General features: G+C 43.7%; 1 protein-coding gene and 1 long non-coding RNA gene across 8 annotated transcripts in view; one reads left to right on the forward strand and one right to left on the reverse strand.

Annotated features, from left to right (window-relative positions):
* Nucleotides 1-22,243, forward strand: part of LOC132835788 (uncharacterized) — a 65,244-nt gene extending 43,001 nt beyond the window's left edge. For 2 of the 3 annotated variants that reach the window (XR_009647308.1, XR_009647310.1), the window contains exons 2-4: nt 398-485; nt 15,925-16,084; nt 22,150-22,243. This is a non-coding gene — a long non-coding RNA (uncharacterized LOC132835788). Of the gene's footprint in view, nt 1-397; nt 486-15,921; nt 16,085-22,149 lie in introns of all 3 variants that reach the window. The other variant, XR_009647309.1, reaches the window with a different exon arrangement.
* LOC132835787 (sphingosine 1-phosphate receptor 2-like) overlaps nt 1-27,799 on the reverse strand; it is a 69,419-nt gene that overhangs the window by 6,511 nt on the left and 35,109 nt on the right. For 2 of the 5 annotated variants that reach the window (XM_060854853.1, XM_060854852.1), the window contains exon 2: nt 15,880-16,060. The exons of the other annotated variants lie outside the window; for them this stretch is intronic. The gene's annotated coding sequence lies outside the window, so the exon portion shown is untranslated. The remainder of the gene's footprint in view (nt 1-15,879; nt 16,061-27,799) is intronic. 5 annotated transcript variants of the gene reach the window in all.

The following is a 27,799-nucleotide window of genomic DNA, read 5'->3' on the forward strand; positions in this document are numbered from 1 at the left end:
TGCCCACAGATGTTGATTTTTATTGTATAAAAGCAAATACTTGATTTTTATTGTTACTTATTTCTTGATGCGGATAAGCAAATTTGTGATTTTGTGGATACAGAGGACTTACTGTATGCATTGTACCTGCATAGTAACTTTTTGTGACTTAAATCCCTCTGAATCTTGGAATTCAGAGATGGTTATCTATTTAAATAAAACTTCACTTTGTTATTCTTCTTGTCGAAGTGGGCAACTTCACATCTTCCCACATTATATTCCACGTACCCAGTTTTTGTTCACAGGCTCAACTACGTATAATAATGTCCAGTTTCCTTATGTCTTTTATCTTTGTGTCATCTGTGAATTTTGCTACCATGCCTTTGGTTCAGTAACCCTTCTTCATTTCTCTCCACAGATCCTGCCAGAGTTGCTGAGCTCCTCCAGCAAGTTCCACCATCGCTTCCAGCCTTTAGTATCCGCAGTTCTTTGTTTTATTTATAAAGGTAAGGACTATATGCTTTAGTTATACAGAATATTGGTGAGTCCGTATCTCAAATCCAGTGTGCAGTTTTGGTCTTTAAGGAAGGATGTATGTGCACTGGAAGAGGTTCCCCATGATCGGATAGATTAGATTAGATTCCCTACAGTGTGGAACTAGGCCCTTCAGCCCAACCAGTCCACACCGACCCTCTGAAGAGTAACCCATCCAGACCCATTTCCCTCTGTCTAATGCACCTAACACTTTAGGCAATTTAGCAAGACCAGTACACCTGACCTGCACATCTTTGGGCTATGGGAAGAAACAAGAACAGCCGGAGGAAACCCACGCAGACACAGGGAGAATGTGCAAACTCCACACGACAGTCAACCGAGGCTGGAATCAAACCTGGCTCCCTGACACTGTGAGGCAGCAGTGCTAATCACTGAGCCACCGTGCCACCATGGAAACCTGTATTTATCAGCTGTTCCCCTCTAGCCCAAACAACCCTCCCAATGATCGCTGGACTCCTCCCTGGACCACATACAGCCGCCACCTCTGTACCTGAAGCCACTCTGTACAAATATTGTACCATTAACTGATAGATAGCTAGCTATTCTCTCCCAGCATTCACTGTAACCAGTGACCGAAAGACTGAACAATTAATATGTGAACCTCCCTGTGTCTTCAGCAAAGAACTGCAAGGATCTGGAAATGAGGAAATTGGAGATCAGAAGGTGTTCTAAGAAGCAAAGGGACACTCCATTGAATCTAATGGCCTGGTGCTAGTGCATCATGTTTTCCCCAGTATTTTTTTCTCCGCTGATAATATAGCAGTTTGTTGTCTGTATATGTGTGTGGGGGTTAGAGTTTCAGCCAGCAGAGTTGTCTGTTGATAAATCAAAGTTCTGTTTGCCTGTGTTTAGAGTTGATTTCTTTGCAATAATTAGTACTTTGCGATAATGAATATAGAAACCTGGTCGGTGTTTTCCGTAAAACTGACTAAATCAGATAGGAAAATCAGGGACTATGAATAATTTGATTAAATCTTTAACTTTTCTGTTGTTTCCAGGGACTAATAGGGTTTGAGTACCAGCACACTTTCCCGAATGGATTGTAACATAAATTACCCATTTATTCCTTTTAGTACATTTTGTTAGAAACCAGAAGGTAATAATTACTGTCTTACTAGAACCATATCATTTTCTCCAATGACTTTTTAAAACTTGTAATAAATCCACAAAGTTCTTATCCTTAAAATACTTGTATGTTCCTTTGTATCATAAGCACATATGGCTAGGAGCTGAGGTAGACTATTCAGATATTCAAACCAACCCAGCCATTTAATAATTTAAGAACTAATTTAAGAGGGTGGCACGGTGGCACAGTGGTTAGCATTGCTGCCTCACAGCGCCAGAGACCCAGGTTCAATTCCCGCCTCAGGTGACTGACTGTGTGGAGTTTGCACATTCTCCCCGTGTCTGCGTGGGTTTCCTCCGGGTGCTCCGGTTTCCTCCCACAGACCAAAGATGTGCAGGTCAGGTGAATTGGCCATGCTAAATTGCCCATAATGTTAGGTAAGGGGCAAATGTAGGGGTATGGGTGGGTTGTGCTTCGGTGGGTCGGTGTGGACTTGTTGGGCCGAAGGGCCTGTTTTCACACTGTAAGTAAAACTGTGCCTTTTTATTTTTGCATGTTTAAAAGCTGTGGCTGCAAGGAGAAAAAAGGTGTTTCTAAAAACAGGGATTTACCAGGATGGCTGCACAATTACATAGCAAGAAATTCAATACCTATTGTGAACTTCATTTCTTGTGGCTATGGGTTCCTGAAATCTTAATATAATTGCAATAACTGTCTCTCCCAACTTGCAAGACTCCCTCCATTCTGTGCCCCTGATTTTCTCCCTCCCATTGTCCATGACTCACTATCCCTGTATCTGTGACTCTCTCCTCCCCATGTCTCTATCTCTTCTCCATTCCTTTTTCCCTCCACGGTGTCTGTGATTCTCTCCTTCCTTCATCCTTTTCTTTCTTTCCCCTTCAACAGTGTCCATGATTCTCTTCCTTCCTGTATCCCAGACTCTGCCCTTGTATCCATGATTCTCTCCCACTGTGTATCAGTGACTCTCTCCCTCCCTGTGTCTGTGACTGTAATTTTAAGTCTCTCTCAACATTGTATCTTTGATTCCCTGTGTGTCTTTGTAAGCAGTCTTTACATTGCCTTCTTAAAGAGAAGGCTGTGGCATGACGTAAATTCTTCTACTTCTGGATAAGGCCAGAACATGCGTCATAAATATAAACCGGTTAGTCAGAAATCCAAAAGGAATTCAGGCAACAATTCTTTACCCAGAGAATGTTGAGAATGTGTAACTCACTATGCAACGGAGTGGTCAGGATGAAGAGCACAAACACATCTAAGTAGTTGCAAAATAAACTCATGGTGGAGAAAGATCAGATACGTGTGATTTATGAATTTGGAGGAGATCCCTGTGGAAAATAGACATCAGTCTGGTTGGTTTCTGTGCTGTTCATTCAATGCAAATAACTTTTAAGATACGATTTCTCTAAGGTGCTGTCCCCTCCACACAATGAATAATTTCAGCTGGTTTGAAGCTACCCATTTGACCAATGTGGTGGCAGTGAGGTTAAACCTCTCCTGTGTGCTGTATAACACACATTTGTGCAATAGACTCAGCCTGCACAATGTGCTGACAGGTCATCTGAGAGTTGGATAGTACCTGCAGCAGAATGCCAGAGAACAAGAACAGAAATTGCTGGAGAAACTCAACAGGTCTGCAGCATCAGTGGAGATAAAACCAGAGTTAACATTTCGAGTCAGAAGGGTCAGTGAACTCTAAACATTAACTCTGTTTCTCTCTCTACAGATGCTGCCAGACCTGTTGAGTTTCTCCAGCAATTTTTGTTTTAGCTTCAGATTTCCAGTTCTTTGTTTTATTGTATGCCAGTGAACAAGGCCTGGGTCTCACTCTCTTCCTCCTAGTGACATTTAAGGAGGAGTATGGTGGTGTCAGGGAAGAAAACAAAACAACCAAAGTAATGTCAGTGAACAGTTATCTTAAGTTGGAGGGCAGACAGATGACCTCACTGGAGTTTTTCAACATTTCCACTCTGATGGTGAATGTTTATGCTTAAAAGCCATGCTGGGATTTCCCACTCTGCTGCTTGATCATCATATGTAAACACCAATGGACTGACAGGGCTGATACACATGGTTTTGGGACCTTCAGCTACTACTGAGCAATTTCATCCTATCACCCAGTCAGAACCAGGACTAATTGACAGCCCCTCAGCCTTGCATGTGGTTTTGAATATTGCCTCAGTGATGTTTGCACATACTGCAAAGACTGGACTGTAAAAGTTTTTAACTGGATGTAAGGTGCTTTGGAACGCCTGGTACTCTGAGCAGATTATATCATTGAAAATCTATCCTTCTTCAAATAGTGTGAGTTAATGTGAAGTACACGGGATTTTATCACAGTCAAATGCTTTATTCGATAGGAAGTGGGCTGACAACCCTCTTGCAATTTCTTTAAGAACTGATGACTTCTACTTTCTGGCTGACAGGACATATCTTGACAATATTCTACTTTATAAGGTACATGGCAGTACAAGAATAGCTTGGCTAGTGAAGTGGCTAATTCTGGAGCATAGATCTTCAGTACTACACTGACAGCTGTGATGCTTGGGAATCTGGAAAGTCACTGAGATGGATCATCCATTGGACATTTCTGACCAAAGATGGTTACAAATGTTTCAGCCTTGTCTTATGCACAAATAGCATGTGCTCTTCCGTTATTGAGCGTGGGCACTTATGGACCCTGCTCAGTGTGGATTAGATTAGATTACTTACAGTGTGGAAACAGGCCCTTCGGCCCAACAAGTCCACACCGACCCGCCGAAGCGCAACCCACCCATACCCCTACATTTACCCCTTACCTAACACTACAGGCAATATAGCATGGCCAATTCACCTGACTCGCACACCTTTGGACTATGGGAGGAAACCGGAGCACCCGGAGGAAACCCACGCAGACACGGGGAGAATGTGCAAACTCCACACAGTCAGTCACCTGAGGTGGGAATTGAACCCAGGTCTCTGGCGCTGTGAGGCAGCAGTGCTAACCACTGTGCCACCGTTCCGCATGTTTAACTGAACACCGCCATTCACAACCGCATGTCGCAGAACCCCGAAAGGACAGGAAACTTGGTGAGTTTGATTGGTTAGATTTTAGCAAAGCTTTTGATAAATGTACCCAGGAGATTGGACTTCAAGATTTGAAGTCATAACTTAAGTGGAATACATCTGATTTGGACCAACACCTGCTGAACAAGAGGAAGCAAAAGGTGTTTACAAGTGGAAAGAGAATTTAGATTGATAAATTCTAGATGTCACAAGGAATTAAGGGCTACGGGGAGAATGCTGGTAAGTGGAGTTGAAATGCCCATCAGCCATGATTGAATGGCGGAATGGACTCGATGGGCCGAATGGCCTTACTTCCACTTCTATGTCTTATGGAATGCTGGGATTCGGCGCTTGATACATGAGAAGGAGCTGTTAAAACTGAAAATCTTTGTGCAGGAGAAGAAAAAGTGCAGGGGTGACCTTATTGGATTATTCACAATGGTAAAGAGTATTGACTATATGAATATAATAATATAGACACTGTTTCCAGGAAAACTGAATAAGCTGGTGCTATTTTCCCTGAAGTGTCAGAGGCTGAGGGGTGACGTTATAGAGATTTATAAAGTCATAAGGGGTGTGGATAGGGTAAATAGACAAAGTCTTTTCCCCAGGCTAGGGGAGTCCAAAGCTTGAGGTGACTTGAGGTCACATGTTTAAGGTGGGAGGGGAAAGATTGAAACCTTTTCATGCAGAGGCTGGTCCATGTATGGAATGAGATGCCAGAGGAAGTGCTGGCGGCTGGTACAATTACAACAGACATTTAAAAGGCATCTGGATGGGTATATGAATAGGAAGGGTTTAGAGGAATATGGGTCAAATGCTGGCCAATGGGACTGGATTTATTTAGGATATCTGGTCAACATGGACGAGTTGGACCAAAGGGTCTGTTTCCGTGCTGTCCATCTCTATGCCTCTAGAAAAGAGTGAAATGACGTAACAACTTTCAGGATGTGACAATATGGAGTGAACAACAATGCAAATGCTGAGTGAGATCTGAATTAGTGACTCAAGTTAGATAGATTTAAGTTCTGAAAGCAGGGATATGAAGGCAGTGGACGATACGTTATTGGAGGGGATTCTGAGGAACTGGTTTTACATGCTTTTGGAAAGGCAAGGACTGATTAGGGATAGTCAGCATGGCTTTCTGCATGGAGATTGGGACTCACTACCTTGATTGAGTTTTTTGAAGAAGTGGCAAAGAAGATAGTTGAAGGCAGGAGAATAGATATTGTCTACATGGATTTCATTAAGGCATTTGACAAGGTTCCACATGGTACACTGGTTAGTAAGATTAGATCTGCCCAAAATCCACAAACCTGACTGCCCCGGCCGACCCATTGTTTCAGCCTGCTCCTGCCCCACTGAACTCATCTCCATGTACCTCAACACGGTCCTGTCCCCCTTAGTCCAAGAACTCCCCACCTACGTTCAGGACACCACCCACGGCCTCCACCTCCTCCATGATTTTCACTTTCCCCGGTCCCCAACGCCTTATCTTCACGATGGACATCCAGTCCCTGTACACCTCCATCCCCCATCATGAGGGCCTCATAGCCCTCCGCTTCTTCCTTTCCCGCCGACCCAACCAGTACCCTTCCACTGACACCCTCCTTCGACTGACTGAACTGGTCGTCACCCTGAACAACTTCTCTTTCCAATCCACTCACCTCATTCAATCCTAAGGAGTTGCCATGGGCACCCGCATGGGCCCAGCTATGCCTGCCTCTTCGTCGGATATGTGGAACAGTCCATCTTCTGCAGCTACACTGGCACCACCCCCCACCTTTTCCTCCGCTATATCGATGACTGTATCGGCACTACCTTGTGCTCCCAAGAGGAGGTTGAACAGTTCATCCACTTTACTAACATGCTCCACCCCAACCTCAAATTTACCTGGACCGTCTCAGACTCCTCCCTCCTCTTCCTAGACCTCTCCATTTCTATCTCGGGCGACTGACTCAACATGGACATTTACTATAAACCGACTGACTCCCACAGCTACCTCGATTACACCTCCTCCCACCCTGCCCCCTGTAAAAACGCCATCCCATATTCCCAATTCCTTTGCCTCCACCACATCTGCTCCCAAGAGGACCAATTCCAATACCGAACAACCCAGATGACCTCCTTCTTCAAAGACTGCAACTTCCCCTCGGACGTGGTTGACGATGCTCTCCACCACATCTCCTCCACTTCCCGCTCATCCGCCCTTGAACCCCACCCCTCCAATCGCCACCAGGACAGAACCCCACTGATCCTCACCTGCCAACCCACCAACCTCCAGATACATCGTATCATCCTTCATCATTTCCGCCACCTCTAAACAGACCCCACCACCAAGATATATTTCCCTCCCCTCCCCTATCAGCGTTCCGGAAAGACCACTCCCTCCGCGACTCCCTCGTCAGGTCCACACACCCCACCAACCCAACCTCCACTCCCGGCACCTTTCCCTGCAACCACAAGAAATGCAAAACTTGCCCACACCCCCCCCCCCACACTTCCCTTCAAGGCCCCAAGGGATCCTTCCATATCCGTCACAAATTCACCTGCATCTCCACACAAATCGTTTACTGCATCCGCTGCACCTGATGTGGCCTCCTTTACATTGGGGAGACAGGCCACCTACTTGCGGAACGTTTCAGAGAACACCTCTGAGACACCCGCACCAACCAACCCAACCAACCCGTGGCAGAACACTTTAACTCCCCCTCCCACTCCGCCAAGGATGGCCTCCTCCATCGCCAGACCATAGCAACATGACGCATGGAGGAAGAGCACCTCATCTTCCACCTAGGAACCATTCAACCACAAGGGAAGAATGCAGATTTCTCCAGCTTCCTCATTTCCCCTCTCCCCACCTTATCTCAGTCCCAACCTCCGGATTCAGCACCGCCCTCTTGACCTGCAATCTTCTTCCCGACCTCTCCGCCCCCACCCCCTCTCCAGCCTATCATCCTTACCTTAACCTCCTTCCACCTATCGCATTCCCACCACCACTCCCCCAAGTCCCTCCTCCCTCCCTTTTATCTTAGCCTGCTTGGCACACCTTCCCCATTCCTGAAGAAGGGCTTATGCCCGAAATGTCGATTCTCCTGCTCCTTGGATGCTGCCTGACCTGCTGCGCTTTTCCTGCACCACATTTTTCAGATTAGATCATATGCAATCCAGAGAGAACTAGCAAACGATACAAATCTGGCTTGAAGATAAACAGAGACTGATGATAGAGGATTGATTTTCAGACTGGAGGCCTGTGACCAGCAGTGTACCGCAGTGATCAGTGCTAGATCCACTGCTTTTCATTATTTATATACATTATTTGGTTATGAACATAGAAGTATGGTAAGTTTGCAGATGACACCAAAATTGGAGGCGTAGTGGACTGTCAAGAAGTGTTCCCAAGCATACATCAGGATCTTGATCAGATGGGCTAGAGGGCCAAGGAGTGGCAGATGGAGTTTAATTTAGACATATGTGAGGTAAGGTAAATCAGGGCAGGAGTTGTACAGTTGCGAGAATCCAGAGAAAGTATATTCCTGTCAGGGTGAAAGGAAAGGCTGGTAGGTATAGGGAATGCTGAATGACTAAAGAAATTTAGTGTTTGGTTAAGAAAAAGAAGGAAGCATATGTCAGGTATAGACAGGATAGATCGAGTGAATCCTTAGAAGAGTATAAAGGAAATAGGAGTATACTTAAGAGGGAAATCAGGAGGGCAAAAAGGGAACATGAGATAGCTTTGGCAAATAGAATTAAGGAACATCCAAAGAGTCTTTACAAATACATTAAGGATGAAAGGGTAAGTAGGGGGAGAATAGGGCCCCTCACAGATCAGCAAGGCGGCCTTTGTGTGGAACTGCAGAAAATGGGGGAGATACTAAATGAATATTTTGTATCAGTATTTACTGTGGAAAAGGATATGGAAGATATAGACTGTAGGGAAATAGATGGCGGCATCTTGTAAAATGTCCAGATTACAGAGGGGGAAGTGCTGGATGTTTTGAAACGGGTAAAGGTGGATAAATCCCTAGGACCTAATCAGGTGTACCCGAGACCTCTGTGGGAAGCTAGAGAAGTGATTGCTGGGCCTCTTACTGAGGTATTTGTATCATCGATCGTCACAGGTGAGGTGCCGGAAGACTGGAGGTTGGCTAACGTGGTGCCACTGTTTAAGAAGGGTGGTAAGGACAAGCCAGGGAACTATAGACCAGTGAGCCTGAAGTCGGTGGTGGGCAAGTTGTTGGAGGAAATCCTGAGGGACAGGATGTACATGTTTTTGGAAAGGCAAGCACTGATTAGGGATAGTCAACATGGCTTTGTGTGTGGGAAATCATGTCTCACAAACTTGATTGAGTTTTTTGTGGAAGTAACAAAGAGGATTGATGAGGGCAGAGCGGTAGATGTGATCTATATGGACTTTAGTAAGTGTTCAACAAGGTTCCCCATGAGAGATTGATAAGCAAGGTTAGATCTCAAGGAATACAGGGGGAACTAGCCATTTGGATACAGAACTGGCTCAAAGTTAGAAGACAGAGGGTGGTGGTAGAGGGTTGTTTTTCAGACTGGCGGCCTGTGACCAGTGGAGTGTCACAAGGATCGGTGCTGGGCCCTCTACTTTTTGTCATTAACATAAATGATTTGGATGCGAGCATAAGAGGTACAGTTAGTAAGTTTACAGATGACACCAAAATTGGAGGTGTAGTGGACAGCAAAGAGGGTTACCTCAGATTACAACAGGATCTCGACTAGATTGGCCAATGGGCTGAGAAGTGGCAGATGGAGTTTAATTCAGATAAATGTGAGGTGCCACATTTTGGGAAAGCAAATCTTAGCAGGATTTATACACTTAATGGTAAGGTCCTAGGGAGTGTTGCTGAACAAAGAGACCTTGGAATGCAGGTTCAAAGCTCCTTGAAAGTGGAGTCGCAGGTAAATAGGATAGTGAAGAAGGCATTTGGTATGCTTTCCTTTTTTGGTCAGAGTATTGAGTACAGGAGTTGGGAGGTCATGTTGCGGCTGTACAGGACATTGGTTAGGCCACTGTTGGAATATTGCATGCAATTCTGGTCTCCTTCCTATCGAATTAATGTTGTGAAACTTGAAAGGGTTCAGAAAAGATTTGTAAGGATGTTGCCACGGTTGGAGGATTTGAGCTACAGGGAGAGGCTGAACAGGCTGGAGCTGTTTTCCCTGGAGCGTAGGAGGCTGAGGGGTGACTTTATAGAGGTTTACAAAATTGTGAGGGGCATGGATAGGGTAAATAGGTAAAGTCGTTTCCCTGGGGTCATGGAGTCCATAACTAAAGGGCATAGGTTTAGGTTGAGAGGGGAAAGATATAAAAGAGACCTAAGGGGCAACAATTTCATGCAGAGGGTGGTACGTGTATGGAATGAGCTGCCAGAGGAAGTGGTGGAGGCTGGTACAATTGCAACATTTAAGAGGCATTTGGATTGGTATATGAATAGGAAGGGTTTGGAGGGATATGGGCTGGGTGCTGGTAGGTGGGAGTAGATTGGGTTGGGATACCTGGTCGGCATGGATGGGTTGGACTGAAAGGTCTGTTTCCATGCTGTACATCTCTATGACTCTAATGGTAAGATCCTGGGAGCACTGTCGAACAAAGCGACCTAGAGGTGCAGATTCATAGTTTCCTGAAAATGGAGTCACAGGTAGACAGGGTGGTCAAGAAGGTATTCGGCTTGCTTGCCTTCATTGATTAGTGCATTGAGTATAGGAGGTGGGAGATCATGTTGTGGATCTACAGGACATTGATTAGATTAGATTACTTACAGTGTGGAAACAGGACCTTCAGCCCAACAAGTCGACACCAACCTGTCGAAGCGCACCCATCCAGACCCATTTCCCTACATTTACCCCTGCACCTAACACTACGGCATTTTAGCATGGCCAATTCACCTAACCTGAACATTTTAGGACTGTGGGAGGAAACCAGAGGAAACCCACGCAGACACGGGGAGATTGTGCAATCTCCACACCTGAGGCGGGAATTGAACTCGGGTCTCTGGTGCTGTGAGGCAGCAGTGCTAACCACTGTGCCACCGTGCCGCCCATTGGTGAGGCAACTTTCAGAATACTGCATTCAATTCTGGTCTCCCTGCTGTAGGAAAAATGTGGTTAAACTTTAACCAGGATGTTGCCAGGATTGGTGGGTTTGAGCTGTCGGAGATGCTGAATAGGCTGGGACTATTTGCCCTGGAGCATTGGAGGCTGAGGGATGGCCTTATAGAGGTTTATAAAATCAAGAGAGCATGGATAGGGTGAATAGCCAAGGTCTTTTTCCCAAAGTAGGGTAATCCAAAACTAGAGGGCATAGATTTAAGGTGAGAGGGAAAATATTTCAAAAGGATCTGAGGGGCAATTTTTTCATACAGAAGATGGTGCGTGTATGGAATGAGCTGCCGGAGGAGGTGATGGAAGTGAGTACAATTACAACATTTAAAAGGCATCTGGACAAGTACATGAATAGGAAGGGTTTAGAGTGATAGGCACCAAATACTTGCAAATTGGACTAGATGAATTTAGGATATCTGGTCTACGTGGACGAGTTGGACTGAAGGGTCTAATCATGCTGTGCAACTCTATTACTCTATAAGTATCATGGAATATGATGTTTCTAAGACATAGGAATTTCTGGCACTCCTGTACACTCTTATGATTTGACTGAATTAAACTGCGACTAATTAGACCGTGTAAAGGTCTGTGCTTCTGCTGCAATCCCTCACGACTGTTCCTCACTACCCTTGGCCTTGCAGCCAACAGCTCATTCCCTCTGATGTAAAGTCCAGCAACAAATTTATGGGAGGTTCATAAGGAGTACTTCATATTCCCTGACAGCCAACACCAACCATAACCTTTTCATTAAAGTCACATAACTTGGCTGAACAAAGCACACACATACATCACTGAAAAGGAGTGTATCTCTTTCTTAGAATAGACTCAATTCAAAGCAGCAGAAAAATGTATTCAATTCAAAACTTCACTTCAGGTGAGAGAAATTAAGTTTCAGAGAGAGGTACAGGACAGGATTAAATACATCATCAAGCACCCTTATACTGTTCCCCCATATTTTCACCTCCTGCAAGTTGTTAACTTGTTTCACCCAATTCTATGTTTGTCTGGGAATCTGTGACTCATTCATCAGGATGAGATTAGATGAAGAGTAAAGTTCCCTCCACACTATCATAGAATCTCTACATTGTGGAAGCAGACCATTTGGCCTGTCGAGTCCACACCAACCCTCTGAAGAGCATCCCACTGAGACCCACCCTGATACCCTATCCCTGCTTTCCAATGGCTGTTCCACCTAGACTGCCCATCCCTGGACACTATGCCATTTGAGCCATGGCCTATTCACCTAACCTGCACATCTTTGGACTATGGGAGGAAACCCACACAGACACATCAAAGACACCCAGGACAGGTTCAGCATGGGGTTAGATACAGAGTAATGCTCTCTTTACACCATCCCTAAGAAACAGTCTCTGGACAGGTTCAGCTTGGGGTTAGGTACACAATAATGCTCCCTACACCATTTCCATGAAAGACACCCTGGTCAGGTAGGGCACGGGGTTAGATATAGAGTGAAATTCCTCCAGTATTTCAAAATTGAACCTGAATTCTGGTCCAATTCAGGAAACAAAATCACAAATTTTTGGAAGAGCTCAGTAAAGCTGGCAGCATCTGTGAAGAGAAATCAGAGTCAATGTTTCAGGTCCAATGACCCTTCCTCAGAGCTCCTCAGAGTTGAGAAAGGGCCACTGGACCTGAAAGGTTAACTCTGATTTCTCTTCACAGATACTGCCAGACTTGCTGAGCTTTTCCAGTAATTTCTGTTTTGGTTTCTGATTTACAGCATCCTCAGTTCTTTCAGTTCTAATTCAGATAAAGATGTTTGAATGCAGAATAGCTTAGTTTCTATAGAGACAAGCTGTGCTACAATAAGTCAAGATTTTCAGAAGTAATCCCCCAATCCTAATAAATGAGAGCTTTATTAAACCATCTTACTGTTATGTTCATCAGCAGCCTCTTTTAACAGTCGCTGTGTTCCTCCTTCCACTGAGATTCTTTTTCTATCCAGATTGTTAACTTAGCTTTTCTCCTTCAGAGAAAGAAGCATCTTCATGTATTTCCAGTTATTTATTACAAACGGTCCAGCAGAGAGACAGACTGTCTGGCCCAACAGCTCTATACTGATGTTTATGCTCCACTGATACTTCCTTTCACTCTACATCATCTAATCCTACCAACACATCTTTCTTTTGTCTCACCCCCACATATTTGTCTAGCTTTACTACCCTAACTACTCACTGTGGTAGCAAGTTCCATACTGTCACAAGCCAAGGGCAAGAAATTCCCTATTGGATTTATCAGTTACTGCCTTACGTTTATGGACCTAAATTTTCTGGAAAAACTTTCTCCACATTTATCTTTTAATAAAATACACTAATAAATTAGAGCATCTGTATTAGGTCAGCCTTCAGGCTTCTCTTTTCTAGAGAAGTGTGTCCAGTATATTCAATCTTTACTCACAGTTATAACCTCTCAATCCTGGAATTAATTGTATCAATGCTTTTGTAGCTTCTCCAGTGTAGTTTGGAGATTAGTGTGTGAGTGAGTGAGTAGGTATGTGTGTGTGTGAGAGAGAGACTGTGTGTGTATGTATGAGTGTGTGTCTACGTGTGTTTGTGTGAGTGTGTGTGTGTATGTGCATGTGTGTGCGTGGGTGTATGTGTGTGTGTGGTGTGTGAAGTGAATACATCTCTCAATTAGAAACAAGGATAGAAGAAAGAAATAAAATGGTTTGTGGTCTTACAGCCCTATTATATAAAGCGAGAGAGAGAGAGAGAGAGAGAAACGATTTCTCTAGAAAGACAGAACCGTTCAGAAGGTCAGTGAATATGCAGGGACTTTCAAAGAGAGAAACGGTCACTCAAAAAGAAACAGGCTGTAACAACAATTCTGGAGTTTAGCAGGCTCCACAAAAATCAGAGCAAAACTAAATAAGTCCATAGTGCTTCAATCTCAATCAGAGAATAGCTCCAAAAACAGGAGGCTGTGGCAGTGGAGTGAAAGGAATCCATGTGAAGAAATCTTGAGCTTTCTTAGCAGTTGGTTTAAGGATCTCAGAAAGAGATATTAACTAAAGAAATAGTATCAAGTGAATGTAGATGTTTGCTGAAAAGAACCAACTGCCGCCATGCTCACTGAACAAGGAACTTTAAAGTGGGAACAGGATGATCTTTCTGTAAAGTTGAATACCTGTAAGGTTGCTGTTGAGGGTAAACCTTAATCCTCGATATTTGCAATAAGGCTATTCAAAATAAGTCTGGTGTTGCACAAAATAACTTCTTTCCCTTTTGTACGTAACAAACTTTCACGTTCTTTTGTTAAAAAGACATTCAACAGCCTGTTGTGAATATGTTCAGTGAAGAACCTCCACTGTAAGTAAATTGTAAAATAGAAAGCTTATGGTCTGTCAAGTCAGGTTTCACTATGGAGTCTGACCTGTCCAGGATTACTATCAGTTGGGACCAGAACCATTTTGAAGTGTCAGCTACACGTTTTCAATATCGTGATTCTGAGGTTTTCTTTTCCTCACTGTAACTCCCTATTTTTCATTAAAAATGAAATATTATCATAGAAGCCCTACAGTGTGGAACCAGCCTATTTGGCCTAACAAGTCTACACTGACCCTCTGAAGTGTAACCCACCCAGACCCATTCCCCTACCATATTACGTTACATTTCCCCTGACTAATGTACCTAACTTACATTTCCCTGATTACTTTGGGCATTTTAGCATGGCCAATTCACCTAACCCGCATATCTTTGGACTGTAGGAGGAAACCCACGCAGTCACAGGCAGAATGTGCAAACTCCACACAAACTAGTGGGCGGCACGGTGGCACAGTGGTTAGCACTGCTGCCTCACAGCGCCTGTAGACCCGGGTTCAATTCCCGACTCAGGCGACTGACTGTGTGGAGTTTGCACGTTCTCCCCGTGTCTGCGTGGGTTTCCTCCGGGTGCTCCGGTTTCCTCCCACAGTCCAAAGATGTGCGGGTCAGGTGAATTGGCCAAGCTAAATTGCCCGTAGTGTTAGGTGGGGGTATGGGTGGGTTGCGCTTCGGCGGGTCGGTGTGGACTTGTTGGGCCGAAGGGCCTGTTTCCACACTGTAAGTCTAATCTAAAAAAAATCAAACACACATCAGGTTATAGTCCAACAGGTTTATTTAGAAACACTAGCTTTCAACACACCGCTTCTTCATCAGGTGAATCACCTGATGAAGAAAGTTAGTGCTTCCAAATAAACCTGTTGGACCTTAACCTGGTGATGTGTGATTTTTAACTTTGTCCACCTCAGTCCAACACCAGGACCTTCAAATCCTCCACACAGACAGTCATCCAAGGCTTGAATCGAACCCAGGTCCCTGGCACTATGTGCTAACCACTAAACCAACATGATGCAGTCTGTTTTCACATTGGTATATATTCTGCCCAAACTTTCAGAAAACAACTTTACTCATCACTGAAATTTCATTGGCTGCAGTTGACTGGCAATTCAGTGCTATTCAGACAATTGCCTCTTCACAGAGGAATGTTGTGGTCAGCTCTGTACTCATCTCAGCTCACTCCACTTCTGCAGAAAAGTTCATGAACACAATATTCCTGAATGTTACCCAAGAACCTTTCCAACTTTCACATTATACACGCAATACCTTCCCCATACTGGATATTTTAAGTGTTCCAGGAATCCTCTTGCATTGCTTGTCTGCCTAAACTGAACCGAAGATCTCTCAGTTCCTTTCCTACCAATCTTCTTCTGTTAAGTCAGTGTAGCTGCTTTTATTGGGAGCCTTTCCCACTGCCTCACACTGTCACTTTCTTTCAATCTGGTCAGTTCTGTTTCTCCTGGACTGACTAAATACTGCATTCCATGATGTCACAGCTGGGATGGAGCTCAAATTAGCTTTTGGTCAAAACCTGGTGAAATGCCAAGAAATAACAGAGATCGGGTTGGATTTATTAACCAGTGGTTACTATACAAAATTGGCAGCATGGTCATTGAACTCAGTGCATTTGCATTAGGTGTTCCAGGTAGCTAATGTAATGATCCCATGTTCAAGGCTACAATCCAGGGTCAATATCATTTTCAGGTGGTGATGGCAAAAGCTAGAACTTGAGGGAGAATGACTGCTTACCGCAAAGGATTCACCATGCAGAGGATTTGTGTTTTCTTTAAGCAGATATGAAGATTGTAGTGGATACTGCAAAGGCTACTGGGCTTGACAATATAACAACAATTGTGGTGAAGATGTGTGCTCAGAACTTGCCACATCCATAGCTGAGCTGTTCCAGTACAGCTACAACACTGGCATCCACCTGACAATGTAGAAAATAACCCAGGTAAGATGCTATACACAAAAGGCAGGACAAATCCAACCTGACCAATTACAAACTACTCTGTAAAGTGATGGAAGGGGTCATCAATAGACCTGTCAAACAGCACATGATTATCAATAACTGGCTCACTGATAGTTGGCTTGAGTTTGCTGCCAGGGCCACTCAGCTCCTGACCTCATTACAGCCTTGGTTCAAACATGATCATAAAAGTTGAATTGAAGAGGGGAGATGAGAATGACAGCGCTTGACTTCAAGGCTGCATTTGACTGAATGTGGTTCCAAGGAGCCCTAACAAGATCGACGGTTGGGTGGGGGGTGTGTGTGAATCTCCACTGGATGGCTCACATCTGGTACAAAGGAAGATAGATTAGACTACTTACAGTATGGTAACAGGCCCTTTGGCCCAACAAGTCCACACCAACCCACCAAAGCGCAACCCACCCAGACCCATTCCCCTACATTTACCCCTTCACCTAACACTACGGGCAATTTAGCATGGCCAGTTCATCTAACCTGCACATTTTTGGACTGTGGGAGGAAACCGGAGCACCCGGAGGAAACCCACGCAGACACGGGGAGAATGTGCAAACTCCACATAGTCAGTCGCCTGAGGTGGGAATTGAACCCGGGTCTCTGGCGCTGTGAGGCAACAGTGCTAACCTTGTTCTTCAAGGTCAGTCAACTCAGCTCCAGAACATCTCTGCCAGAGTTCCTCAGGGTAGTGTCCTAGGCCCAACAATCATCAGCTACATCATCAATGACTTGCTTCCGTCAGAAATGGCAATGTTCACTGATGATTGGACAATGTTCAGTTTCATTTGTGAATCCTCTAATTCTAAAGCAGAATGTGTCCATATACACAAGACCTGGACAATATCCAGGATTAGTAAGTTACAAGTATAACATTTGCAGAACACAAGTGACAAGCAATTACCTACTTCCCATTCAATGGTATTACCACCACTGAATATCATTGTGCTGGAATTTACCAGAGATCAAAAACTGAACTGGACTAGCCACGATGTGGCTACAAGAGCATTTCAGACGCTAGGAACCCTGTAGCAATTAACTCACCTCCTGACTCTTTAAAATCTAGTCAAGAGTGTGAGGGAATATTCCCCAGTTTCTTGAATGGGTGCATTTCCAACAACATTCAAGAAGCTTGACACCATGCAAGACAAAGCAGCCCACTTAATTAGTACCATATCCAATTCCTCCACCACCAATGCTCAGTAGCAGTAGTGATACCACCTACAAGATGCAATATAGAAATTCACAAAGGTTCATTAGACAGCATCTTCCAAAATCCATGACCATTACTTTAAAGAAGACAAGGGCAGCAGATATATGAAAATGCCACCACCTACAATTTCCCATCCAAGCCACTCACCACCCTGACTTGGAAATATATGCCCTTCCTTTATTGTTACTGAGTTGTAACACTACAACAAATGCTTGCCCTGCCAGCAACACTTATGTCTCAGGAAACAAAGAGAAACATGAGATTTATTTTTTTTAGTCATATTGCTCACTTAAGTTGAAAAATGGGAAGCTATTGCAAACAACTTAAAAGGAAAAGACAAAACCACGAAGTGTGGAGAATTAGCCCCAGGACTTGTCCTTCAGTACTTTCTTTGTTTATCAATTAGTTAATCAATAAATTCTTCACAGTCAAGTAACAGGGAAAGTAAGACAATCCGAACTTGATTCACATTGAATAAGATCCCAGTACAGACAAGGGTGTGAAACAAGGTTCTGAATATCATAGAGTTTGTACCAGAGGTCACTCTGACATGGACATTCTTAAACGACTTGTACACATTCCTAATTCCTTGCACATTGAAACATATGCTTTCTCCTTGTAGCTGAGCAGTAGCTGCACGCATTCCACATCCATCTTCCATCTCAGCAGCACACAACTGTTTTTAATCATGAGTTTTCACATCAAGAGGCCTCTGAAAATAACAACTGTGAATGGTTGAGTTGCAATCCTGGAGAATGAGTGTCACCTTCTGGAATTGTTCACTGTTGTACTACAAGACACGTTTAGCAGGATACATTGTGCAGGGTTTTATTCTTTTTACACAGATTGATACCTCCAGCAGAAATGGTCTGAAAGAATCAGTGGACCTTACAGTGTACATATGATTAGCCTCACAGAGATGAAAGCTATACAATCCTACAGCATCACAGTATCCCCACCGTATGCAATAGGCTCAGCCATTCCTCTCTCCCCATCACCATGTCACTGTCTGTATCTGTCCCAATGTTCATCGGTTCCCTCATACTATCACTCAGAAACCCCTTTCCCCTTATACCCTGTATTATCGTTTGTAATACTGATAACTGGTTCCAGTTAGCATTGTGGTGCAGTAGTAGTAATCCTGTCTTTAAGCCAGGAGGCCTGGGTTCAAGACCCACCTGTTCCAGAGATGTGTAATAATATCTCTGAATAGGTGATCAGGAATTTTTTTTTACACTATACTATAATCAGTGTACTCTCATCAAGAAGATATTTGAACATTGCTGGAAGCAGCTAAACTCAGTGAGAGGTATAGCCAAACATACATGCTACTTCCACTCAGCGATGCAGCCTGAACTGGGCAGTTATGCTTTTCTTTGTCTGATTTTTGTAGCAGATAGTTTGGTGTAACCAATCACAACACACAAATCCTCATTCCCCAGCACTCCTGTTCTTTATGTGACTTCTTCTCAGCTGTGTCAGTGGGTGGGTTGTGGAGTTACACATTGGTCCCAGTCTGCCACAATAAACTGCAGGCTGAGAGTTTCACTGAGCATGGTGGGTGGTGTTAAACACCACAGGTTAAATGTTGGTTAGACAGAATTTGTGTATTAATGTTTCTTATCACAATTAAATTCCAACTCCCACATTAGCAGCACAAACGCAGCTGATTGCCAGTCCAGGGTGCAATGGGGAAAGACCACCATCCAAAGTCTTTCTGCTGAAGTTAAATGAGAGTCAGTTCAGTTATTAGACCCTCCCAGTGCCTCAGACACTTGTAATTATATTTTTGTATGAGTAAGCAATGCCTTGGGTTTTTGTTCTGTTCTCAATATACAAAAACTATGAGGAATTGAACTGCTCTAGTAAATAAAAACTGAAAGAACTGCAGATGCTGGAAATCAGAAACAAGCACAGAAATTACTGGAAATGCTTAGCAGGTCTGGCAACATCTGTGGACAGAAATCAGAAACGTTTTGGAACCGAAACATTAACTCTGATTTCTCTCCTCAGATGCTGCCAGACCTGTTGAGCCTTTCCAGCAATTTCTGTTTTTGTTCCACTGACTGTGTATGTATATAAAGATTTTTTGACATCAGAGAATCCCTACAATGTGGAAGCAGGTCATTCAGCCCATTGAGTCCACACCAACCTTCCAAACAACATCCCACCCACTCACCCCAACATACATACAATCCCTGAAACCCTGCATTTCCCAAGGCTAATCCACCAGCCTGCGTATCTATGGAAACTATGGGCAATTTGGCATGTCCAATCCACCTAATCTGCACATCTTCAGATGGTGGGAGGAAACTGGAGCACCTGGAGAAAACCCTTGCAAACACATGGAGAGTGTGCAAACTCCACACATTTGCCCAAGAATGGAATCGAACCCAAGTCCCTGGCATTGTGCTAATCTGAGAGTGTATAATTTTTTTAAAAAAAGCAGTGCTCATCAACCCAGCAAAATTCTTACCCAATTCCCCTCAATTAATGGATAACTATTACCTGTCCCCTTGTTCTACTTAGCCTCAGGCATCCCTGTCAGACAGCATTAGATTTAAACAGGTGGATGGAGATGAGGAGGGGAGGGCATGAACGAGACAGAATCAGAGCTAAATGTTAGCAGCTGGATCATTACCTCCTTTCCTGATGTCTTACTGTTACTTTGCCCTTAACATGCACTTAGCATTACGCCAGACTATCTGGCTCTCTGACATCTCTTTCTGTCTCTCTCTCTCTCTTAGTGGTATGATTAATATGGACTGCAGTTTGTGAGGGGACGCTGGGAGATCGAAATACTGCTTGTCAATCCAACTGTGAAAATACTACACTTTTCGATAAGTGGTTAGGTAAAGTTCTTAGGGCTAAAGGCAGAGCAGGCTTGTACAGTTAAACGGCCTACTCTTTTCCTATGTTCTCAGATTCAGTGTTTCCTCTATCATTATCCTGATGGTACCTCAGTGATTTAAAACCACAGAAGCTGAGCAGCACGCTGTCAGCAGGAAAGCGACAGGGGTAAAGGGAGCTCTCACAGGCTTGGCCTAAAAGGAATATCCCACAGGCCACTCTTTCCACATGACCATTCAATCACAGATTCTCTGACCTCCAAAATCTCTGCAGTCCACTTCCAATCCCTGTTTGAAGTATACAGACACATTTAAATCACATTGTTTCATGCGAGTCCTCAGTTTTAAAACCCTGTGATTAATGGCAGAAGTTGCCATTTGTGTTTAGTGAGACTGATGTTACATGGGTGCGATAAGTTTCATGAGGCAGAGATTTGGGGCAGAGATATTTAAGGTGGTCTCTCTCCCTTTCCCCAGGAGGTGATTTATAGTTTTGCTTATCTCTGGTGTTTTCAGAAGGTTATGGTGAATTGTTATTGTACAGACTGTGCTGAGCTGTGCTGTCCTCCCACTGTGCTGTTAGATAGGAGATTCAGTAGTGATGAGCTATTCCTAACTCAGAATGGTGAGTGGGGGCCGTCTCAGAGAAACTGAAGTTCCCATGTGCTTGCTAGCCTCCCTCTTTGAGTTGCAGGTCTGGGAGGTTATTTTCAAGCAGTCTCGGGAACACACTATAGGACGGTGTATGGCTGCCACATTGCAGCCATGGGGGGTGTGCTGGTGGAGGATGCACAGTTTGTAGCCAGTGGCTACGAAATAAGCAAGTGTGCTGCTTTGTTCTGGATAGTGTATGCATTAACACGATTCTTGGTTCTTCGCTTCCCCATCATAGCTCATATTAGTTCTTAAACTTTCATAAGTTGCTCAGCATTGCTTAGAGGAGGGAAAAGGAACATTCTAGATGTTGATTAGATGAACAGTTTAGGGATAAAGCCAAAAGGATGTAATGAGTAATGACAAACATGCTTATTGGGTTGACTGAGTGTCCTTGCTAGTGTTTTTATAGACCCTCTATTGTATTAGGCAGAGCAGCACTGAATGAATCCTTTTATGATTCTCAAAGAGCCATAAATATCAAGTAGTGGAACAGATATTATCTGTGTCAATATAAATGGATCTTCCTGTTCTTTCTGGCTTCGATGAAATCCCATTGGGGTTATCTGCTTTCCTCACAGATGGGACCAAACAATTCACAGATGGTAAGAATGCAAGTCTCCAGATCCCATAATGTAGATTTTATAATTATAGCATGGCGGTTCAGTGGTTAGCACTGCTGCCTCACAGTGCCAAGGACCTGGGTTCAATTCCAGCCTCGGGTGATTGTCTGTGTGGAGTTTGCACATTCTCCTTGTGACTGTATGGATTTCCTTCGGGTGCTCTGATTTCCTCCCACAGTCCAAATAAGCAGATTGCATTGGCTATGGTAAACTTCCCACAGTGTCCAGGGATATATAGAATGGGTATATTAGCCATGGAGAATGCAGAGTTGTAGGGGTAGGGTAGTGGAGTAGGTTTGGGTGGAATGCTCTTTGGAGGGTCAGTGTGGACTTGATGGGCTGAATGGCCTCCTTCCCCTACCTGTGATTAGTTTGCAATGCACTAGGTGGGTAAAGGGGGAATATTCTCTTGATCCTATACTGTACATAGGCCAGTGAAACAAAATCAGCAATGCTGAGTTACTGTTGCAATTCACGGTCACTCAACCAGGGCTGAAGTCAAACATCCCCCTTTCACACTGAGGGGCAGAGGCAGTCATCGCATTAGTTTGAGTAGTTTGAAATTGAAAGGAATGTTGCTCAGAGTTATGCATTGATCTGGTTGAGTCACAATACACTAGCTATTTTAGAAAACATTAACATGTTGCTCTGGGTTCCAGTGGTTTAATAACAACGTCAAAAACACTTTCTATCTTACAGATTTCTCATTCACCTTCTTAGCCAATGCTATTCCTGTACTCCACAACTACCTGATGAAGGAGCGGCGCTCCGGAAGCTAATGATTACAAATAAACCTGTTGGACTATAACCTGGTGTTGTGTGATTTTTAACTTTATCCACCCGAGCCCAACACGGCACCTTCAAATCAATGCTATTTCTGGCCATGTTCTAGACTCCCCATGGCTGTGGTACCTGAGGGACAGCCAGGTCTTGGAGAACAAGGAGCTGTGCTGCTGGTAACTTTTGTGAGAGTCTGGTAAAACAGTTCACAGGAAGGCCAGGAGCTGGACCTGGTAGCAACACGGCACTCTGCATGGCCAGTGAGAAAAGGAATGGGTACAATAACAATCCAGGACTGCAAAGTCACCCCAACTCCTGGTGATTCAGTCACTTTACTGTGAAAGATTTAACAAGGTTCCCCTCCACAGGAGGCTTGCAGGAACTGATGTCGACCAGTGTACTGTGATTACAACGATGATGCTTCAGGATTGCCTTTGTGTAGTCACACTCCAAAGCATTGGCAGCACAGCAAAAGGATCTAATACTTATCACCCCACACAGTGTCTAAACTGAAGGAATGTTTGCAGAATTATTTTCTCAAACAGACTTATAAGCTGAAATTGTAAGGTCTTCAACTCGGAGGTAGCTTGCATGACCCTCTCTTCTATTGCCTAAAGAGTTTTCTCTTCCTCCACCACTACTCACTGTGACATTCTCAAGCTTCAAAATAGGGTTACAGTGGGAAAGTGTTCAGCAACTATTCTGTAGGAGGGCCTGAATACTTTTTTGGAGTTGTTCATTCCCAACATGTTTCTGTGATCCACTTCACAGTTCCATTTTCGGAGCATTCGAAATTTTCAAAATGCAACATGCCTATTGATCAAACTCCATTCCCCCCCCCCACCCCACTCCATTACTGCTCTGTCCAGCCAATTAGTGAGACAACAACTAAATGTTACTCTCCATCTCTCCCAGCCCACCATCTCCCTGAATCCCAATGCCATTAACTGTCTACTATGTTTCACAGAGCACTCATGAGAAAGTGAAGCTAGCCTGTCAGAGAGGCTGGAAGCAGCAGCCAGTTGGCAGAAGATCAGGGGAGGAGCTCACCTTCCTAACCCACATGCACCCTAGAGTGGTGCTTGACTCTCAAGCTTTTCACTGAATACAGTGCTATTGAGTACCCCCTTGTAGCGAGCTCCTGAAGTTACAGCTTCTCCAAATGCAACAACACGGGCCCCTGCTCACTGTCACACTTCACCCTGTTTAGAGGGAGAGTTGCTCAAGGGAGGCAGGCTGCCAACATTATTGATAAAAGAACCTCACTCTCAACATCTTTTACCGAGACAGCCTGGCCATCCCAGCCCTATTAGACAAATCATTCCCTGTTCTTTGAGAAAGACTGTGGATGCCCAATCCATGTTTAATAAGACTGTGCATAATTTGTAGACAAGGGATGCCCGGAACATGAATACTCCCTCTCCCTGGTGGGTCCACTCAGACAAACCCTTTGATTATTTGTCCCAACAGCACAGTTAGTCATTTGTTCTGGTGTGGAGTCTAAACATTGAATGCATTTCTGACTGATTCAGTCATGGTATTGTGCAGAGGTGAAGGTAACTGAGGCAAGATGCACTGAGTGAAGCTGGAACAGGAGGGGGGTTTTTAACACTGAATCAGAGCTTTGTATCCCACTCCCTCATTAGTACTGACTCTTGAGAGCACTTGGGAAACCTGCACAGTGGGGCATTCATTTACTAAATCACCCAAAATCAGGAATCTGACAAAGCAATGGAATAACACACAGAGAGGAAGATTAACAGAACTTCAAGAAACCGAGAGCTCTGACATGAAGAAATCTCCATGAGGATTGCAATGTGCAGAAGGAGGAATTGAATGGAATAGTAGAGGTTTGCTGTGGGATCCCAGTATACTTACAGACCTGGCATTGACAATGCTGACCGAGTGTGAGATTTCCAGGGCAGCAACGTGAGTTACACCCCATCTCCAAACCAGAACATTAACAGGTGCTGGTCAACGTAAAGACTGACTTTACTAAGAGGGTGTGATTCAGATTTCAGCTCACACATTGTTTCCTGGAAGAGGCAAAGTCACCATAGTCCCAGAGGATGTTTCAAGAGAGATGACTGGTGATGAATTTAACATGAGGGTTACCACAACAGAGGCAGTGGCAAGATTCAGAAGGTGGGATCAGAAGGTGACACTGACTCAATGCCGTCCTTGAATAGAGGGATAGTGATGATTTGGCAGCAACTGACTCTTTTGTTAAGGACATCTAGGGACATGATGAATTATTCTAAACTGATTTGGTGGTCATTTTTAATTATTTTAGTCTTTTCTTAGTCATTCTGCAGAATCATTTAACATGACTGTGGTTAGAGAGCAGAGTCTTTAATAGAACTTTGCAATTCATGCTTTTACTGAGAGTAGTTTAGATTTTAGCTTCAATGTTTTCTATTATCTGACCATTTTCTAAATATCGAACGTTCTGGTATATTTCACTGCATTGGCACCTGTCCCTGTCAGTTCCATATGCTGGGGTTTCTTTGCATCAGTGCCTAAATACTTATCTGTACACAGTTAATATACCCACACATTCAGAAATATAATCTGCACAGCCTTCAGAACGTTTAAGGAAGCTCATCAATGCAGTGAATGTACAGCTTGTGATTAGCTTCAGTTTTATAAATACACACAGCCTGTGACATGGAGACAGACACGCTGCCTGCCTTCCAACAACTTCCACTTTCACAGTGACTGGAACCCAGAACAGTCAAAGGTTGCTGCACAACAGCAAGAACTCAGTAACTAAAATAAGGGACATCAAAATATATTTTTAAAGCATTTTGGTGACTAGAGATTGTGACAGGCATGTAATCATTTTTGATCTGTCATCAGCAGTGTATCATGAGATATTTAGCTAGAAGGAGGTCAGATCAGAGCTTGTGGAAGCAGAGGAGAAGGCATAGGGGGCCCAGAAACAATGGTCAGGGAGTCTGGGCGCAGGGAGATTGGGAACAGGGTGTCTGGAAGCAGTGTTTGGAAGTCCAGGTGCCGGGATTAAATGGTTAATCAAAAAGAGAAAATTGGTAAAATATAATGAGTGCAGATTCTCAGATCTTACCAAAGTGTAGAGCGTTTAGCTATCTGCTGGAATTACATTATTTTATGACTACCTAATAGCATGGGGCTCAGAATCAAAGGAAATGTGTAGTCATATAAAACCATATCCAATTAACCAGCACTGACAAGGATTGACAGGGCTGTGATGTTTGAAACAGTTGACTTATAAATGTCACCTGAGGAACATAATTCACTCCACAGCAAGATGCCCTGAGGATCAAGTGGAAGGACCTTATATTTTTTATGCATCATTACTAGTTTGTAGTGACATCAAATCTTTATGAGAAACATGCAAGTATTTCTCCTTTCATGTCCATTTGGAGATTTAGACCTCAGTGCAAGTTCCCTAAATGATGAGTCATTGGAGTAATTTTATGATTGAATCATTATCAGGTTGGCACTGTGGCTCAGTGGTTAGCACTGCTACCTCACAGTACCAGGGACCTAGGTTTGATACCAGCCTCAGTCTGTGTGGAGTTTGCACATTCTCCACATGTCTGTGTGGGTTTCCTCGGGTGGCCTGGTTTCCTCCCACAGTCCAAAGATGTGCAGGTTAGTTGGATTAACAATGCTAAATTGCCCATAATTTCCATAGATGTGCAGGCTAGGTGGAATAGCCATGGGATATGCAGAGTTACAGGGATAGGGTAGTGGACTTGGTTTGAGTAGGGTGTTCTTTGATGTGGACTCGATGGACCAAATAGCACGCTTCCACACTAGGGATTCTTTGATTCTAAGAATAGTTTTAACTGTATATTTAACATTAAATAACAGCTTATAATAAAAAAAGCTCAAGAAAATGGCTTTAGGAACAAACTGTGAAAAAATGCCAGGCAGTCTGTGAGTTGGGTATATCAAAGTGTTTCAGTGAGGAGTGTGGGCTATATCAATGCGTTTCAGTTCAGTTCAGGTTGTGGGATATATCAGTGTTGCAACGAGGGGTGTGGGATACATCAGTGAAGGGATGTGATACATCAAAGTGTTATGGTGAGTGTTATCAGGTACATCAGAAGGGTGTACAATGAGGGGTGTTACTGTCAGGGATATAAGGTAAAATGAAAACGATGAACACAGACAAATGTAGCCTTGCCTCTACCCAAAATGAATCCGGAGAATTGGACATAGAGCATAGGGAACTGAGAGAGTAGTTCAACATCTACTTTAGTTCGGTCTTCACAGAAGAAAGCAGATACAAATACCGTCCCAGAAATGGTAGGGGAGTTAGAAAGGAGGGATTGAAGGAAATTAATTTTACTATAGAAGTAGTGTTGGAGATGAGATGGAAAGTTGGTAAACTGCATGGCCTGATCATCTAAATCCCAGGGTACTAAAGGAGGCAGCCTTGCAAATTGTTGATATGTTGGTCGATAATCAAGAGTAGCTTTATTTGTCATTTCTACCACATACAATGGACACAGTGAAAATGAGACAACGTTCCTCCAGGACCGAGGGTGCTACATGGACAGGCAGATTACACGATGATACACAGAGCAGCATAAAGCACATAAGAAGTGCAAAATATGCAAGACAGCACAGTAATTCCTGATACGTCAAGACAATAGGTACAGTTGTGTACACATTATAGTCTCTCATCTTCAAAATGTTTGTACATTCTGTCTTCCAGTCCAGCAAATTGGAAATGGGAAATGTAACCCAGCTGTTTAGAAGAGGAGAAAAGTAGGAATTACAAAGCTAACATCAGTAGTAAGCAAAATGCTGACGTCTGGTCTAAAGAATGTGATAAAAGGACATTTAAAAAATAGCAAGGATATCATGTATGAAGTCAAAAAAAGTGTTATGAAAAGAAAATTGTGTTTTTCAAACCTACTTGAGTTTTTTTTTGAGTAAGTAACTGTCATCTAGATGAGAGAAAACCTGTGGATAGTGTGTATTTGGATTTTCAGAAAGCTTTCGATTAAGGTAAAAGGATAGTGTGTGTAATCAAAGAGATAGGATTAATGATAACATACTTACATTGATTGAGAATTGGTTAATGGGCAGAAAGCAGAGGTTAGGAATAAATGGGTCAGTTTTGGAGTGGAAGGCAGTGATGAGTAAGGGACCTCAGGGATCAGTGTTCGGGCCCGAGTTGTTGACAATATGTATCAAAGATTTGGATGAGGGATTGAAGTTTGCTGATGGCACAAAAACAGGTGGAACTATGAATGGTGAGGAAGGTGGTAAGAAGCTTCAGGGTGAGTGAGAAGGAAATGCATAAAGATGCAGATAAATGTGGATAAATATGTGGATAAATGTAGGAAAGACAGAATAGCAGAGTATGATTTAAATAGTGATAGATTGCAAAGTGTTGATGGACAATTCCTCCTTTCCTTGCTCCCCTATCATAGGCCAGTTAGCTTAACATGTGTTATTGAGAGTCTATTGTAGAGAATTCAGGGGCTGCCAGGAAGGTAAATGTTCCTGTTAAATACTTACCTCATGAATAGGCAGAGTGAAGGCTCTACAGGAGTGAACGCGGACACGG

Source organism: Hemiscyllium ocellatum, chromosome 45 (assembly GCF_020745735.1).
Source record: "Hemiscyllium ocellatum isolate sHemOce1 chromosome 45, sHemOce1.pat.X.cur, whole genome shotgun sequence".
In the NCBI taxonomy this organism is placed as follows: Eukaryota; Metazoa; Chordata; class Chondrichthyes; order Orectolobiformes; family Hemiscylliidae; genus Hemiscyllium; species Hemiscyllium ocellatum.